The 19,689-nt window shown below is 42.4% G+C and overlaps 1 pseudogene; it reads left to right on the forward strand.

Moving 5' to 3' along the window:
- Positions 1 to 14,886: 14,886 nt before the first annotated feature.
- LOC112171439 lies at positions 14,887 to 16,147 on the forward strand (annotated as a pseudogene).
- The last annotated feature ends 3,542 nt before the right edge of the window (positions 16,148 to 19,689 follow it).

Genomic DNA, 19,689 nt, shown 5'->3' on the forward strand with positions numbered 1-19,689 from the left:
TGTCCCACAGAGGGTGTTTATGCCTTCTTCATAACAGATTGCTACGCAGCCTACAACGCCATCTTGGGCCGAGACTGGGTTCACTGGAGCTATTATGTTCCGTCTACTGTCCACCAGGAACTGATTATATGGAAGAGGGTGACTGATAAGGCAGATGTGATTAAAGTAGATCCTCGACCCTTCCCTATATCCTAGAATTATGTAGATGCCAGGTATTACTTGGAGCTAATTACTCCATTGCAGGTCAGTGGCATCGACAACAAAGGTCGCCCCACAGGGGTGACGGTCTCTGAATTAGCACAGTGGGGGCTTACGCTGGCGAAAGAAGATCTGGAAAGGCCTGGCCACACTGTGCCCCACAAACTGAATAATTAATGGATTACAACCTTCTAGAGGAAGGGATAGTTCCATTCTTTGTACAAAAGGATATCCTCGTACTTGGTGGAAAAAGAGGCCTACGATCAAGTCGCGACATTAGAAGTTGTTAATGAAGAGTTCTCTGACCATGAAGAGGAAGAAGAGGAAATTCAACTCGCACTAATGGTGCTAGATGACACTCCTCAAAAAGTTAGAGATCCTACCGAGAAAATCAATATGGGAACGACTGCTGAGCCCATGGAAGTGGCTATTAGTACATACCTAGAGCCTAGAGAGAAACAGAGGCTCACCGATTTTCTATTGGAATTCAAGGATTGCTTCGCGGAAAAATACAAAGATATGCCAACCTATCTTCTGACTTGGTTTGCCACCAACTGCCAACGTTACCTGATAAGAGGCCTGTAAAACAAGATCCGTGGAGGATGAACTCGGAGACCTAAGTTTTGGACAAAGAGGAAGTAGAAAAGATGCACAAGTCAGGCATCATCAGGGTGGCCAAGTACAACCAATGGCTATCCAATATAGTGCCTGTTCGCAAGAAAAATGGCAAAATGCGGGTCTGTGTGGATTATAGAGACCTTAATATGGCTACCCCCAAAGATGTCTATCCCATACAGGTGGCGGATATGTTGGTAGATGCAGTAGCAGGACATGAACTTTTGTCCTTCATGGACGGAACCGCAGGGTATCACTAGATTCCGGTCGCGAAGGAAGATAGGCACAAGACTGCATTCAGTTGCCCAGGTTTCGCGGGAGATTTCAAATATGTGGTCATGCCTTTTGGTCTAAAGAATGCTGGGGCCACCTATCAGAGAGCCATGAACCTTCTCTTCCATGACAAACTTGGAAAGATCTTTGAGGTTTACATAGATGACGTGGTCGTGAAGTCCAAAAAGCGAGGGGACCACATTGCAGACCTTAGAAGAGTCTTCGAGCGCATGCGGCAACACAAACTAAAGATGAATCCTGCCAAGTGTGTTTTCGGAGTTCAGGCTGGTGACTTCCTAGGTTTCACTGTCCACCAAAGGGGGATTGAGGTCCCTGAGGTTAAGGCAAATGAGGTCATCAACGAGCCTCCCCTGCGAACAAAGAAGTAGCTACAAAGGTTATTGGGTAAGATCAACTTCCTGTGACGCTTCATCTCCAACTTTGAACAGGGGAGCCTCTCCATCCTTTTTCCCCACTATTGAAGCTACAAGGGAAAATCGAGTTTGTTTGGGAGCCTAAACACCAGGAGGCGTTTGACAAAATCAAGGCCTACTTAGCGAGCCCGCCAATGCTTGTTCCTCTTAGACATGGTTTCTCGCTAAAACAATACATCTCGGCGGCTGAGGCCTCTATTGGGAGCCTACTCGCTCAGGACGATGAGGAGGGCGTTGAGCATGCATGCTATCTTTTACCTTAGCAGAACTCTAACAGATTGTGAAACCAGATATACCCCAATGGGGAAACTGTGTCTTACGCTATACTTCTCAGCCTGCAAGTTGCGGCATTACATGTTATCCTTTACTACTTGCATCATAGCTCAGACTGATCTAGTCAAATACATGCTCTCACGGCGTATCCTCAGAGGCCGCATTGGCAAATGGGGCTTGCCTTGTCTGAACTTTCCTTGCAGTATGTTCCACAGAAAGCAGTGAAAGGCCAAGCCATTGCAGACTTTCTGGTGCATCACCCTATGTTGGAAGTACCAGCAGTAAGCGATCTAGAGGTTGCTACAGAAGCAGTCGATCGACCCGATTTAGCTTGTCTACTTGAGTATGCCGCATTATATCGGGCCACAGTTGCATTGCAACCCTGGGTACTGTATTTTGATGGCTCCAGGACAGACACAATGGCCGGGGTTGGAGTAGTACTGGAAAACCCGGCTGGCGATCGCTTCTCTTACTCTTTCTAATTGGAATTCCGTTGCATGAACAACCAAGCAGAGTATAAGGCCCTCATCATAGGCCTAGAAGTGTTGCTGGAGTTAGGGGGTCAAGGACATCCAGGTACGCGGAGACTCTTCACTCGTCATTAATCAACACCGCGAAAAGTTCAGGTGCATTAGCTTTTTGATCACCCTATATTTGGAGCGCGCACTCGAACTTTTGACTCAATTTGATAATGTGGACCTTGAGCACATCCCTCGCGACCGCAATTTTGCTGCCAACTAGCTCGCCCTATTGGCTACAGGCATCACCTTAAAATATGGGGTTCGTGAAAGGATTTTCAAAGTGGAGTGCTGCTCGCTGCCTTTGTGGGTCCGAGGCTTGACCCACCTGACGAGCTAATAGTGGCTATTTTGGACCCTATCAACGTGGACTGGCATGTCCTCTTGATTGCGTACCTCAAGCAACTAGACGCCTCAGCCGACAGGAAGATCCGCTTTCTTACGCTCAATTACTTTCTTAGGAATGATGAGTTGTAGCTGTTTGGCGAGGATGGCATCGATTTCCGGTGTGTGTATGGCCACGAAGCGAAATGCCTGATGTGGGAGGCACATGCAGGCATGTGCGGGGACTATCAGGCAGGCCCAAAAATGCACTGGCTCCTCAGGCGACATGGTTATTACTGGCCAAGTATCTTGAAAGACTGTATCACATTCGCGAAAGGTTGCCAAGACTGCCAGGCATAAGGGCCAGTCCAACACATTACAAATATCCCCATGCAGCTTATCATTAAGCCATGGCCAGCGCGAGGCTGGGCAGTGGTCCTGGTTGGAATGATTTATCCTCATTCTTCTTTCCAGCACAAGTTCATCATCATCGCCACCGACTTCTTTACTAAGTGGGTAGTGGCTGAACCTTTAAAGGAGGCTTCAGATGCCACTATTCGACAGTTTATCTTTCATCACATTATTTGTAGGTTTGGCATTCAGGAGGTTCTAGTCTCAGACAGGGGGCAACATTCATGGGTCACAACGTGGCGCAGCTTGTCGCTAACCTGGGTATTCAGTTCATCCATTCCACCCCTTACTATGCCCAATCCAACAGCCAAGCCGAGGCTAGTAACAAGGTTGTCATCACCCTGTTGAAGGAGATGCTTGCTGAAAACCCCCGCCAGTGGCATGAGACGCTGTATGAGACTCTTTGGGCTTATCGTACCTCTAAGAAAAGCCCTACCGCTACAACGCCTTATGCTCTCATGTTGGGTCATGATGCGGTCCTACCACTGAAGATCAACGTTTAGTCCCTACGCATCCAGGACCAGCATCACCTTATTGGCGAAGATTACGTTCAGGCTATGTGGCAGGAGCACGAAGATCTTGGCGAGCAGCGCCTAGCGGCCTTGGATAGCTTGGAAATGGAAAAACGGCGCGTTGCTCACGCTTATGATAAGAGGATGCGCGGCCGCAACTACAAGGAGGGCGAACTCGTTTGGAAGGCAGTTCTGCCGCTAGGTGAGAAGTTGACCGGCCGCGACAAGTGGACTCCGCGCTGGGAAGAACCTTTTGTGATTCACAAAATTTTAGACAGAGTGGCCTTTCACCTTAAAGATTTGGATGGCGATATTCATCGGAACTCGATCAACGGCATGTTCTTGAAGAAATATTATCCCAGTGTTTGGGAGTTTGAAGACCCAGCAGTTTCCCCAGTCTCCCCGGGGGACAGGGGGGCAACCATAGTCTTTCTCCTTTCACATCCTCATCTTCGTCTGGGGCTTACTCAGTGGCCCCACTCACATGTATTCGCTTCACCTAGCAAGACTAGGGGGGCAATACACTATACATGTGGGCCTTGTCCTCACGGCCCTTAAAAACAAATTTTTCTGATTTCTTTTCAATTTCAAATTTTTTTGGCTTTTTGACAATGAGTGTTAAAAATATGTGTAACAAGGCCTATACCAGAGGCTTCATAATATACAGTGAAGGTTGAAAGTGGAAAAATATTATTGTATTCATAAAGTGGCTTTGCGGCCAAAAGCAATACAGTACGTTCGCAAGATTACATTTGCAGAATTACAAGTTCTAAAAATGCAAATTTTCAAGTCTTCTGGAACTTCTTTCAAGAGGGGCTCAGCGATGGGCCTGTGTCTCTTCACCCTTCTCTCTTGAACCCTTGGAAGCTACTATCATTTGTACTGAAAGGAGGGGAAGGGGCATGTTCATCCCAACACTTCCAGTTGTCCATCCTTTGGATCGAAAGCAGACATCAGAGGTGAGCGCAGCCAAGTTGCCCTATTTATCTCAGGGACAAAACGGAAGTTTGGTCCTTTAAGTCCCATAGGTAGGGCGTCGAACAAGAGTAGGGGTCCTAAGGGAACCCCAAGAGGATGTATCCCCAGAATGTGGTATCCCGTGTTAGGAGCTCCACGTGTTCTTCAGCCTATCCAAAACCTAGGAGTTCCATCCAGGCTTTCAGAGACCAAAGACACGCAGCTGGCCTAAGATTAAGCCATAAGGCCTACCCCGGACTTGAGCTTTTGCCATAAAGCCTAAGACCTAGAGGCTAGAGGTGATGTCGTGGGGAGAAGATTTAAGAAGAAGAAGGAAGAGAAGCAAGGCTTACAGGGCTATTTCTGGATAAGCCATGGTTGTGTTTGTTCTCATCCCCAAACTATATATATATATATATATAGCCAATCTGAGTGGCCTCAACCCTTGGATGGACAGTTGAAGAGTATTCAACGTCATCAATAAGAGTAAATGCTGAAATTTTAGAAATGAAGGAAAATTAAAGACGCGTGGGGGACGGGACGGTCTTCAAGGAGGTAAACTGTTCGGTTTCGAGGTTATCTGTTTTGAACCGCTTTGATTTGTATTTAAGATGGATTTAAAGGAATTGATGGCTAAGAATACGAAGAGTGCATTTAGGCCAGTAAAGTGGACTAAATAATTAAATAATATTAATAATCACTACTAGAATTTTTCTCATATACATCGGCCAGAAACCGATGTAAAAAAAAAAATTTACCCATGTGTTAGTGGGTGATGTAAAAGATAGCAAAAAAATAGACATCGGTTAAAAACCGATGTCCCATATAATAATAAACATCGGATTATGTTCCAGAATCGATGTTAAACAAATTGGTGTTTTATGATCACAAATTGGTGTTTTTAGATATTGTTAAACCTTCATATTTATGCATTTAGTGCTTAACGAAATATAGGTCCAACAACACTAGTATTCATTTTAACATCGTTACTCATTCTAGAAACGATGTGTTATATTTTCTTATACATCGGTATTTTTGAAGTTTGCATGCTGTTTATGAGCTTCACACGTATTTTCCATATATCCCACTATTTAAGATTCAATCTACATACTTTAGTATTGCATGAACGATGTCCATTATTATGTTAAACATCGTTTCCTTTTATGAAGCGATGTGTATTCTTCTATATCACATCAGTTTTTTAGGTTTCCAGTGATGTCCATATTGATACTAGACATCATTCCCCATATCATACATCGATGTCCATTAGTTTTTTTTACATCGTTTCTAATCTAATACCTCGATATCCACTGAATAATGAGACATCAATTTTTTTGTTTCAAAACTGATGTATCATCTCTTTATTGACATCGTTTCTTACTTAATGCGTCGATATCTACTAAGAAACGAGACATCAATTTTTGTTTTGAAACTGATGTATTATCTCTGTATTGACATCGTTTTTATAGTTTAACACTGATTTGGAATAGGTGTATATACATCAAGTCCACATTTGACAACATGAAATTCCAAATTAATTTAAATATGGGGTATTGCAATAATTTCTGTCCAACATCAGAGATGTTAATAGTTCAAAAAATAGGCAAAAAGACCCCAACTTACTTCAAGGCTAACCCAAAATATACTACTGCAATAACTGCATGTAGTTTTGTTCATAATTGCTACAATTAGTGCAACTACTACAAGATGGTTCAACTAAAGCTAGCTAGACTTACTCAAAATCATATGCAAATGTAGTGGAAGAGCATTAGTCTCATCTGCAAGTACATCAGCAACAGAAGAAGTCCTTTGTATTGGGGAAGGTGAAGCACGTACTGTAGCATTATGTTTGCTTTTAGGTTCCAATGATTTGTTGTGAGTTCTCCAAATGATTGCCTCCTACTTTGGTATTAGTTTGTTATCCTCTGCTCCGAATATATTCCCAGCATTCAAAGGAACAACCTCTTGAAAACTGAACGATATAGCCGATACATAAGTGCCAATCAAAATTACATTAAAACTTTCTTAGCAGCCACAATATTGGTTATACTACACTATTAACTATTTTTAGATAGACTATCTAATATCAAGATTCTGCTCGGCTGAAATTTCATGTAGTTAAGCATGCAAAGCACCCCACCAACATCTAATACTTGTACCATTTAGAAAAGCTTAAACAATGTGATGTCAACTATATGCTCATGACTTCTTGACATCCTTCAATAAACAGTAGGCAAAACATTCTGCATCCAAATGTGTTAACAAAGAAAGAATGTAGACTTATAGAGCACTGGACACAATGAATGTAGAATGCTATAGATAACAGATTATTGCTGCCTATGGAGGTGAAGGGAGAACCTGATGCAGAAAACACTGAGAGTATGTGCCTAGGTTGATTATGAAGAGGAAGATAGAAAGTACTGACCCGAAAATTTAGATATCTAATGGCTCTTCTGAAGAAATCCAATCATCAATATCAGCGTTATCTTCAATTTTTATTTATTTATTATTATTTTTTGGCACAATGACCCATTAAAACAGGCATACAATGGGAAATGGAGCTAAAAACCAATCCATGGCCTAGGAATGAGTAGTGAAAAGTATAAAAACTTCCATGGACTAGGAATGCGTAGTGAAAAGTAAAAAAACTTACTCCACGAGAAAATGGAACTTCTCAGCTTCACGCATGCTACACTTTTATGAGGTATCACCAATATAGATACCATTAATTGACCACATTTGTGCCTACAGGTAAGCACACTCAAATTCAGCAAGGCATTATTATAATGCTGTCATTGCCATATGCACAATCACATTATTGATTGTAAGTAGATATCACCAAATCAAGATATATTAACTTCTTTTGTTGTCCGACAAATGAAAGCAATAACGACATCATAAAGAATTTGACAAATGTACACTCAGGAACGAAGTTTCAAGAGTAGAGTTTACCTCCTGTACAAACAGTCTCCACAAAACTGTCCATGAAGCCTGTTTCATCGGCTGCATTCAGTATGATATTTTACAGTTTTCTATTTGTAACACAGCATTTCAATTTTTGTAAATATATGAAAGCAAACCAAGAAAAAGAAAAACAAGAACATAGTTCCCAGAGTTCTTTGTCTTTAACATAGCATTTCAATCCTCGTAAATATAAGAAAATAGACCAAGAAAAACAAAAACAAGAACACTAGCTAGTTGTATGAGAAATGTCCTAAAATGGCAAAAGCTTTTCACCAATTGATCCTAAAATGTCCAATGTACTTGGTTGGAGCAACTCACAAACACCATTGCATATGCACATCTCTATTACAAATCTAGGCAGCTCTCACAACATTGTGAATTACAAATAATCACTTTTCTAAATGTAAACATAGATCTATTTGTAAAAAAGACATCATAAACTAGAATTCCTTTAATTGATCAGCTCCTAAAGAACTAAAATTACCAGATTTAATCAGGTAAAATAAATGTCTGGTCATGGGGAGAGAATCTGATAACCTAGTTTTTCACTCATTTCTAAGTAATCAAAATTGCAAAAGCATTAAGATATGTCAACCAAAAAAATTGAAAACCCAGAAAACAAAAAGTTAGGGAAGTGCCATAACTAGCTGCTATCTTATCAAAGTTGGGACCCTCTCTTGAGGGAATAATACCATATCTAGCTCGAGTAAGAAAATATCTGAAGTAAGGAAAATATATTACAACTAAGGATTAACTAAAAACAGATACTTTACTTCACCAAAAGAACATAATTCAACCCAGAAAAAGTTCACACTTGACAGCAGCAAAAATGGTATCAGAAGCTCCTAACAAGGCATTATTATAATGCTTCTGGGTGAAAAGACCTCCTGGCAAAATTTACAAGTCTACAACTCATTTATTAATACTCATAACCTAGGACCTAAACCTTTACCTGCCCTCCCCACCAACTACCCACAACTCACCATCAGACCCATTAAACTATCTACCAAAGCTTTGATCAACCAAAAGTACCTAAGCAACCAAAATTAATAGAATCTAGTTCGATGTTATCAAATTCAATTTCCTCTATTGAATTATAATAACCTGTTTGAAATTGCTCATCTAGAAATGTAATTATCAGGTGCAAAGTTAAAAGACTCTAACCACAGACAAAATCATAACCAAAGAATGTCAAATATGAGTACACTGCAAACTCACCCTGCATCAAGCTGAAAGTAAAGAGTTTATCTTTGATACTGTTTGGTCCATGGATTGCATGTCAACTATGTATCTTATATGCAGATGACTCAATGCTGCTCTTGATTTCTCCAATGCTTCTGAGTTAGTACTACATTTCTTTAGCTTGCTCAGCGAGGCGACCTTCTTTTGGTACTCAAATTTCATGAGCTCACCTGCCTACCCAATAATAGTCAATCCCAAATAAGATCGAGTACACAACTAGTTGATATATGGTAAAGTAAATAACATGCTAATCTGAAGTGTCAAACTGGTATATCTAGTTCTGTAATCTGAGGTTGCTATGTATGACATTGATACTAGTATGACAAGAGACCACAATCAACAAGAGCAAACAATTACGGAGACAATTTGACAAGTTAGAGTCATTTAATTATATGAAAGTGCAAATGAATTCCTCTAACCAATTTGACTACCGTACCTTGCTTCCAAGTTCTGCAACCAACCGATAGAAGGTAAGATAACTAAAAGAAAGTATACACCAAGAGATCTTTCCTCACCTTCTGTATATGAACTCTTTGTAATTCTTCTCCACAGATGTTCTGCAACCATATCACAAATCTGCATTCTAAATCTCATTCAAGCAGATATCCCCGAATCTCCACCCATCTATAATTCAATTTTCGATCAATTACCAAAAACCCTTAAAATTGAAGACCCAAAATTCACAGGACCCAAACAGAAAACAAAGAATTTAGTCACAGTGACTCACCATTAACGCCATTAACTCAGAAGGAAGCCTGTTGTAAGCATATAAACCAAGATCAGAAACCTTGAAAACCAAGAGCAACTTGCCCACCATTCACATGCTCTCAAATCTCAATCCCCAAGACCCAAGATTGAAATTAATCTAATCTCTGTTGACCGCCAATTCATAATATACAGAGAAACAAATTTGAAGTTACTGACCTGCTTCAAGCTACAGAAACCTTCATCGGTAGAGAACACAGAATCGAATGTCTTGACCAGCGCGAGAACAAGCATGAAGTCTCCTCTGCAAAACCAAAACCTAAAACTTAACAAAAGCCCAAAACCTTCCAAATCAATCACAAAACAATGAGAAGAATTGAGAGAGAGCAAGCCAGAGATGGAGAATGCCTAGAAGGCTAAGAACATGAATGGTAATTACATGGTCACAAACCCAGCAAGCTCGAACTTGCCCAGAAAGCTCAATGAATGAAGAATGCTTGTTTCTTGAAAACCCTTGAAAGAAAATTAAGCAGATCGGTGAATTAACAACTCGCAAATCCTTCGAAGCCATGACTTGAACAGATTCGTGAATTACCTATGACACAAAAGCTCACAAATCCCTCGAACTCCGATTCCGTTCACTATCTTCTAGCAGAGGAACTAGTCCGAGGCGAAAAAGGAAGAGGAGAGGAAAGGGTGGTTGGGTGCTAGTTGAATAGTTGGGGCCTCAGAAGTCAATTTTAGCCGTCCAAATATGTCGAAGTGTGGGAAACAAATTTTCATGCCCCGCATTTCTTGAAATTTTTTAAATTTAGCCGCTCTACGTTTTCACAAAAATTTGAATAAAAGTTTAGTCACCGGCTATTTTAAAAATCGATGTCAGTTATATGCATACAAATCAGAATTTGAGGAATCGATGTTAATGACATTTTTTTACATCGCGTGAATTCCTCACCGATGTAATTGTCGTGATGTCTAAGAGCAAAATTCTAGTAGTGAATATTTATGTTACAAAAATAATGGGCCTATACTAGAGGCCTAAATCCCCAGGCCCGCATAAGTCAAGCGGGGGAAATGCTCGTCTAGACGGAAGCCAGCGTCAGCGGCGGCTTGTTCGTCCTGTTGGGCTGCTCGGCGAGCCTGGGCCAAGTTTTGAGATAGCGCCTCGGAAGCGACCAAGGGTTGCTCCAATTGGGCCTCCGCATAGGCAATTCTGGCCCTTACAGCAGAGAGTTTGGCCTGAAGATCCTTGATCTGGGACTGAAGCTGATTCTCTGCGAGCTCCATTTCTCAGATGTGGGAGACCCGTTCACCCAGGGAATCTCGTAGGATTTCCATCTGTTGAGCAAGGGCCTGATGATGTGTCTGGGCCTGTTTGGTCCGAGTGGTCGCGGCCGTCTTCTCGTTGCACCACTTAGGGAGATCCTCCAGTAGTTTGTCAATATCAAGGAACTGGGCTTTGGTGATGGCGCCCTCTCGGCGGAGTACTCTGAGATACTCTAGAGCTCTTGCGGGCGTGTCAAGCGTCAATATGTCAGGGCCTAGGAGTCGGCGAAGACCTTCCCTAGCGTCATCCACTACTCCAGGGGGAGTTACTTCAAGCACTCGAGCTAGTAGTTCTAATCTGGAGGGCTCGCCAGTAGGTGCTTGCGGTGGAGCTGGAGCAGCAACGACTGGAGCCTCGAGTGGTTCTACGATAGGAGCTGCCTTCGGCGCAGGCTGAGGGTTCACTTCTTCCATTGCTTCGAACACTTGGGGGGGGGGCAGGTTTGCGGTCAACTTCGCCCGCGGTACTTGGTTCAGCGGGATTCTCTCTAGCAGTTTCCTCAGCGGTGACTGCCGCCTCTTCTATGTGGGCAAGGTTTTGACCCTGAAAGGGGATGTTGGAGTGTCAAGGAGGAGTTAAGATGAAACAAATTAGAGCAAGAGTTGTTTTGAGAATAGGTACCTCTTCAGTATGTTGCTCGCGAGAGGTGACTGAAGTATCTGGAGCTATCATTGGGAGAGCTGATGTTTCCATCACCGCTTGCTCCTGATCTCCATTTGGGGCCGAATTAGGCACTACCTGCTTCAGAGTCGTAGTCGCGGTTGGTTCCTCGCGAGGGGTGTCAGGAGGGGGTGTTCTTTCCTCGACCTCAGGCGAGCTGTCACCTGATATCTGAACTGGCACCGGGGACGAATGTAGGTCATCTGCAGCGCTGGCTAGAGGTGGAGAGATGCTTGAGTCCGGTGGCATCTAGGCTTGTGAAGAGGTTGCTTCACTGCCAGCTGTGGACGGTCCTTCCCCACTCTGCTTGGAAGAACCCATGGTTCTACGACGAACCTGCAAGTGAGGAGCATTATAAGTTGAAAGTTGAAATAAGGCGATAACTGTGTTACTTATCTCAATCTTGGAATACCAGTCGATCGGCAATAGGTTCATCATCTTCCCAAGGGTCAATCTGGGGGTTGGGACGACTGCGTTTGCAGGCTAGAGCGGCAACAACCTGTTGAGATTAAGGTAGTCAGACTGAACTTTAAACGCAAGCACCAAAATTATAAGGTCTATGAAGGACTACTTACCTCCTGTGGATCTTCATCATCAGAGGAATTTGTGGCTTCAGGTTCGGTAACCACAGCCTTTTGCTTTGCGGCCTGGCTTGTGACCGAAGGCGCAGTGGCCGGTTGGCTGTCGGGCGGTGGTACCCCGAGGTTTCTCTGCTGAAATAAGATATAAGTTAAGGAAGTAGAAGCAAAAGAAATAAAGTGGTGAACACGGGAAGAAAATTACCTCTTGTGCTGGTTCGCGGATTATGATTCCGGCTTGAGCAGGGTGTCGGGCTCACGCGGGTCGTGGAGCTTGCACAGGTCGTGGGGATTGTGCCCCGTCCTCAGGGAAGCGCGCGAGCAGTTCAGAGTCAGTATCGTAGGGATACCTCAAATCTTGGAAGAGTATCACGAAGAGCTCATCATCGCGTTGATTCCAACAGTTAACAGAGACTTGGGACCACCAGTGGTTGTAGGCCTCGGCGACTCTGTCGCCGGGATAAGTTCATCGGCCTAGTTAGGAAGATTGATCAGAGAGAGCATGCTTTGGGCTGGTGGTGGCCCAGTTCCGGGCCAATTCTTCACCAAAAGATGTTGTAGTTCCATGAATCATAGAGAGGGAATGGCATTAACTGGGCCAGCCCGAGTTGGCGAGCGAAGTGATTGGGGGCATAAAGCTCGTAACTGATGTCATCAGCCGCGACCCTGATATATGAGCAGGAGATAGCGTGTCGAAAGGCCAAACGCGCGCGATCGCTATATTCAGGATCCCCAGGAAGGAACCCCTGTTCAAAGGGAGGGGGGAATCTTCTACCAAGAACTAGGTCTGAGTCTGGTATCTCGTCCAGGAGGTATAAGTATGAGAAGCATTCAGAGTATGGAGGGGAAGTGTACCTGTCTCCACGGCAGAGCCATTGACCCAAAAGTACGTCAACCGGTGGAAACTTTGGGATGTCTTACCTGCGGAAGTGAGGAAAGTAGACTCGTATCTAGAAGTCTAAGATCCAAAAGGGGCCAGAAATGCCAATCTCGAAGGGGTGTATCGTGGCTTGGTAAAGGGTGCGATATAGCGAGCTTAGTACAGGTTGTCCGAGGCTGACACGGCGACCATTGTAAAGGGCCATAGCTAGAGAAGCCCAAGGACCAGTGGGCTTGTTGGAGGAAGTACAGAAAATGAATTTGCAGAGCCAGTATTCCAAGAAGGCGATGTCACTGGTCGCATTGCATTCTTCGCAGTAGTGGGTTTGCCATAAAGGATAGGAGCAGCTGTGGCGGACACGACCAGCTTGAACCATCTGTGAAGAGAATTCGACGGCATCGAATTGGCCATGCACGTAGGGCTCGTCGTCGATGGGTAGGCCCGTGATGGTAAGAATATCCAGCAATGTTATGCTCATCTGGCCGAACTGAAAATCAAAGGTATTGCTGGCAGTGTTCTAAAAGCAAAGAATGGCGGCCAGCGGCGAACGATTGCCACAGTTGGGAAGGTGGAAACATAGATCGATGGTGTGGGTGATACCCGCCACATCCTAGAGGGCTAGATCCCTTGCTCGAACTTCGCGATACCAGGCGAGTTTCACAGCGCTGATTTATCTTGGCTCTGTATTGGCGCATGCCCCAGCTGCTAAAATCTCCAGGAGTCCTTCGGAGGACTGGAATAGGTCGGCGAATGGGTAAGCCATACAAGGCGATGGCATCTTCTGGAATAGAATCTCGTGGGGTTGGACCTAGTCCGGCCTGGGAATTGGGAAAACTGAGTAGTAGAGATCTGTGGATAGTGGTCTGGGCGAAGCGGAGGGCGCAATGCTGGTTCCCCAGGTATGAGCGGCTTCCTCAATGATTTCCTCCTCTTGATCGATGATGATTTTCTTGGGGGGAGCCATTTCTGGGTTTCTCTTAGGAGGATAGTGTGGAGCAAGAAGTGTTTTCTGGGTTGAAGAGACTGGAGGAGTTTTTGATGTGACAGGTCTAAGTTGGCGACAAGATTTAAATAGGAGATTTAGTTAGGGAAACGATGCGACGAAAAGACATTTACAATTGAACATACGCAAACCCACATTTATGGCCTCGTTTATGTCATAGGTCATGTCGCTTAAGTCCCCTTCGATCAGTTACATTTTTGCGAGCCTGATCTCGAGGTCTGGGGTGCAATGTTTGAGTCTAAAAGTATTTTTGGCAAGATCCCTTAAGGGGGTTCAACGTGGCGGGCCGATACCTACGGCCCAAAATTAAGTCTACTTGGGTTTGGGTTACAGCTTCGCCCATTCCGAGATCCATGAGGAAAACGAGCCCTTATTGGAGTCAAGTAGCAGAGATTGAATAAGAAACTTCAATCACTAATCCTTCTATGTCAAGGAACAGTTGAAACCCTATGGTATAAATATCAGGTTTCAAGGACACAAAAAAAAAAAGACAACTCTCAATCATCATTACTCTTAGATTATCAAAGTCTCTCCAGAGCAAACTTACCTTCAATCTAGTTGAAAACCAGCGAAGCAAGGGTAACACCCTCGCAACCCAGTGAAACTAAAGTCACGCTTTAGCAAAACCCGTGCTTTCTCCTACTTCCCGGTGATTGCTCTGCTTAACTTACAACGTTAAGTATCGACTCGGTGACGCAAGAGATCACACTACAAGTCCTTATACGTAAGGCAAGAAGTCCTTTTCTGAAAGACATAGAAAAGAACCTGGTGACGAGGTTTGTGCTCTCCTCGTCCACAACATTTGATCAAGAAGTCAGGTCAAGGGACGCTCCGACGACTGCACTCCATGGTGCTGGCATGCCTGCTCACTCAAAAGAGACTGTTTGCGCACCAGACTGATTTTTGGAGCTGAACAATTTCTATAAGATGTATGGTTCCCAGGATGGTGCCTTAGCAGTACTACATAAATTTATCTCTCACAACTCTTCATCAATATTCGAGTTCTATAGCTATGGCAGCCAAGCTTATGCATGCGGTTCAGTACGACATCCACGGTGGAGGACCTTCTGGTTTAAAGGTGCTATACTTGTAATATGTTTGAGTCTCAAATTGAATAAATATACATGGCTTTAAAGCTTCCTTGATGATGAAATTGTTATATATGTTCTGCAATTGTCACAGCCTGTTCCAGTTCCAGTTCCAATTCCCACTCCTAAGAAAAATGAAGTTTTACTGAAGCTGGAAGCAGCAAGTCTAAATGCAGGTGATTATAAGATTCAGAAAGGCCAGGCGCGACGCCGTGACCTATTTTCCCGCGCAAATTGCCTCACATTCCTGGTAATCATGTTTTTTCTCTGTTTTATCTTCTAATTAATGTTGCTGAAGATATCTATGCACACTTGTTTTGGAATCCTTAAAATCACGAGTTGATTTTAGACTTGGGTTTTCTACTCCCTCTTTATTAGATGTGCTGCTCAAACTATGTAGAGTTTCTTTTGATGAATCTCTATCAATGGCGCTAGTGTTTCGTGACAGGAACTTTTTGCATTGATATATAGTAATTGGCCTATACTCGATATGGATTAGTTGGACTGTGAAACAAAATTTGTGCATTAATAGTTAAGCTTTACAATGAGTGAGAGTGTGAGACTATATTGCTGTACTATGCTGAAGGATCGATCGATGTTGTTACTATATTCGTTGACTAAATCAGTGACTGTTTGATTTGTACACCATATTGTTTCTTAACTTAGGCTAATGATCGATGACATTGTTTTTATCAGTTACTGATGTGGCTGGAGAGGTTGTAGAAGTTGGAGAAGGAGTCAAGAACTTCAAAGTGGGTGACAAAGTTGTGGCGATGCTCAGCTATGGTGTAAGTGCTTTGATCCCTATCTAGTTTAATTAGTTCAGTTCTCCATTTTCTTGCATAAGAAGTTACTCTAGGTTCAATATATTGAAATTCATGTGTTAGTTATATGTTTATAGAATGGAGGTGGACTCGGTGAGTTTGCTGCAGCTAATGCCGAAATGGTAGTTGCTAGGTCTTCCGACGTTTCAGCGGCAGAAGGTGCAGGCTTACCCGTTGCCGCTCTCTCTGCTCACTGGGCTCTCACCAAAGATGCAGAGATCAAGCTTGATGGAACAGGCGAGCAGAAGCCGGTGCCTCTGGTAACGTCGGTCTCTATGCAATCCAACTGGCAAAGCTCGGAAACGCTCATGTCACCGCCACTTGTGGAGCTCGTAACATTGAACTAGTCAAGAGCTCGTAACAGAATCTGGATTGTCTTTTTAAGTTGGTGAGGGAAGGAAAGCTCAAGACAGTGATTGACTCAAGTTTTTCCTTAAGCAAGGCTGAAGATGCTTGGGCTAAGAGACCATGATGGCAATAATACTGGGAAGATCATTGTGGAGCATTAAGTACACCTGAACTTTTTCTTAGAATCGTGAACTTCATATTATTATTATCTTTTGTTGTAATATGCAAATAAGTAAGGTATCAATAAGCTTAAAATAAATGTGACATTTTTTTACTTGGCCTAAGCATCTTTAGCCCAGGTTCCAATTGGAATTCTCATGCTTTTTAGTTAGTTTTTTTTTTCTCTTAATACCCTTCTTCTATAATGTTGGAACCCTATCAACTACGGTTCTGTACTCAGAGCCGCAGAGGCGGTGATTAGCTGAAGAAGAGGGAGAAGTGATTTGTGTTTTGAGGTAACGCTCTTCGATCCTTTATTGTTCCGTTACTATCATTCCAAAATACAATGATTTGTTACCCTAAACCATTAAAATTGAAACCAGATCTCCAAAGAGGAAAAGGGTTCAAGTAAAAAAAATTGTGGGAAGAATGAGTGATTATGAAATTTTCATACTAAAAGACTAAAACCTTTTTCTCAAAAAGGTCGAATTTGAATGACATGCATCATTAGTCTTGTGGTGAGTCATAGGGTTGAAGAACTTTTACTCCACGTTTGGTCGAAAATAAATGTTGGGTTGAGTGATGGCTTCAATTTGCCTCACTGTATATTTGAGTGCGACTCATTGAGGAGTCTTACATTGACAGCACTTCATGAATATGGAAGACATCCAGAAACACATTTTGGGGTCTCAACTGCTTGGGTGATGAGTGGTCTCCGTTCAATTCACACGTACATGGTCTCTATATCATGTGGATTTCTTGGACAGTCCTGCTTTGGTTAGCGTCGCTGATTTATTTCATGGTTCTAGTTCATTCCCTTGTCTTGAGAAACCGACTCCGTCATTTTGCAAAGGTATAACCGTATAAATCATCTCAAAATTAGCTGTTATATAGGTGCATTTTATTAATACCTTCATTTTCTCTATATATGCATGCGGTTTCAATCAAAGGTATATTTTGAAGGGGGTTTACCATTCTCTTTTATGCAATTTAAGACCTCGAAAATCAAATTCTGTTTGAACAAATATGATATCCCAGGCATGGCATGCTTGTTCAAGAGCTCTCCAGTATTCCACACACTCAAGATTAAAGTTTATATTTGCTGCAAAGAACTTAATCCAAGTTATCTCATGGTTCCTGCTTTTATATACATCAATTTTGCACAGTTTTACACCTTAAGAGTAGGGCTGTAAATAGGCTCGATACAGCTCGTATTCGGCTCGATTTTAGCTCGTTCGGCTCGCGTTTGTAAGATAAATGAGCCGAGCTTAAGCTCAATATTAAGTTCGATAAAAAAACTCCGAGCTTGAACAAGGATGTGATAAAGTAATCTAGGGTTCACATCCAAAACCAATTGGCAATAGATGGAGTGATCCAAACCCTTATAAACCCATAGGCAAGGTCCCATTTTTCCCAAGTGGGATGTATATATATTCTCAACATGCCCCCGCACGTGTGGCGAATTTTCAAGCCATACATGTGGACAACTTGGGTGACGTGGAGCCCGTGTAGCCGTTAGGCATGCACACGTGGGTAACCCGCTCTGATACCATGATAAAGTAATCTGGGGTTCATATCTAAAACCAATTGGCAATGGATGGATTGGCCCAAACCCTTATAAACCTGTAGGCAAGGTCCCATTTTTCCCATGTAGGATGTATATATATTCTCAACAGGATGACGAGCCGAGTCTAGCTCGTGAGTAGCTCGTTTTTTCATGAGTAGCTCGAGCTTGTTAAAGCTCGACTCGATCATGAAAATTTATAGTATAAATAAAAATATAATTTTTTAATCTCAAATCTTTAATTATTTTTATTACCTTTATTTCAATTGAAAGAGAATCTGAGAATTTAAGTAAAATATATTCCAATAAAGTCAAATTTGGATTATTATTTTAAATTTTCTTTCTTCCTTTTTAAATGAGCCAAGCCAAGCTTATTCAAGCTCGAGCTCATCTAATAAATCAAGCTAAGCCGAGCCGAGCTCGGGCTTAAGAAAAATTTTCAAGCTGAGCTGAGCTTGAGCATGAAAAAAAAAAAAATTCAAGCTTTAGCTCGGCTCGAGCTCGATAAAAAGCAAATGAGCCGAACATGATCACCTTGATATTTGCTCCGACTCGGCTCATTTACACCCCTACTTAAGAGAACCAAAATCTCAAAAAGTGAAAATGACTAACATGCATGACACTAGGCAATAGGCATGTTCACAGAATATAAAGAAGTGGTTCAGCAGTTGGCTGGAAGAAGCCTGCTGCACTAAGGAGGCAGAAGAGCTATACTGGGAAACTTAGCTCAACCTTTGAGTCACTTTCTCTGTCACCTAAAGGTAGTGAAGATTAGTTTTTGATAGGGGAAGTATGAACCTTGAGAGAGTGATTCAATTCGCTTAGTTTTTTCTCAAACATGGGAGATTCTTGCAAGAAATTAATTATTCTTAGTTCTAAGAGTGCCAATATTCTACCACTGCAAGGGATTTCATGGTGCTTCTGCCCATGTTAACATCAGTGAAGCAGATACTGGTGTTTTCCCAAGTAAGAGAAAAATGTCCATTTAAAGGTTCGTTTGGGTGACAAAGTTGTAGCTTTCTTTCTCTTGATCATATTCCTAATTGCTTCCTATTCCTGGTAATTCTGCTTTGCCTCACTTGCAGAATGCTGATTGAAGTTGCATATACTTGTTCTGCTCAGTACCCTTTCTTTTCATATGTGCTAAATACTCACAAATTTACTCATTTTGCATGTTCATAAGTGGTCTGCTTCTAGACATGGCCTAAGTTTTCTGAGGATCACAGTCAATCAGTGTCATATGCTTAAAAATATCAATCAGTAGGGGAACTGAAGCATAGAAGGACAATTTGATTGCAGATCATAAGTCAGAGTATGGAACAACTTGTTTACATTTCATACATGAAAGTATCATGAGAGCAGTAGTGACTAGTGAGCAAACACTTGTAAGCAAATATAAAGAAAGACATAAATTTCCCTATGGCTAACTACCTAATCATATAGTAGTCAGATATCAACCAAAAAAAAAAATCTAATTGGAAGTGACTGAGAAATTTTCCAGATGATGATACAACAACTGCCCCTTATAAAACTACAGTTCAACAAATTAAAAATGAGTCCCAAAGGTTATATTATGTAAACCAATCCCTGATGTTAACAAATAACTAACATTACCTATAGCCTATAGGCTATAATCTTGTGACCTCAACTGTGTTGAAGGTTCAATGATACTTATATAATAATTAACAAACTTGTAGTCTAGTCTGTTCTCAAAGACTTGAACCAATCAGCAAAAATGGCTTTCTTCCTTCTCAAGTTCGTCTTCTTCACATTGAGATTCATATCGAACTTGGTTTCGCGCTTGATCTTATCTGCCACTGCCCATCTTCTGG

Source organism: Rosa chinensis, chromosome 6 (genome assembly GCF_002994745.2).
Source record: "Rosa chinensis cultivar Old Blush chromosome 6, RchiOBHm-V2, whole genome shotgun sequence".
In the NCBI taxonomy this organism is placed as follows: Eukaryota; Viridiplantae; Streptophyta; class Magnoliopsida; order Rosales; family Rosaceae; genus Rosa; species Rosa chinensis.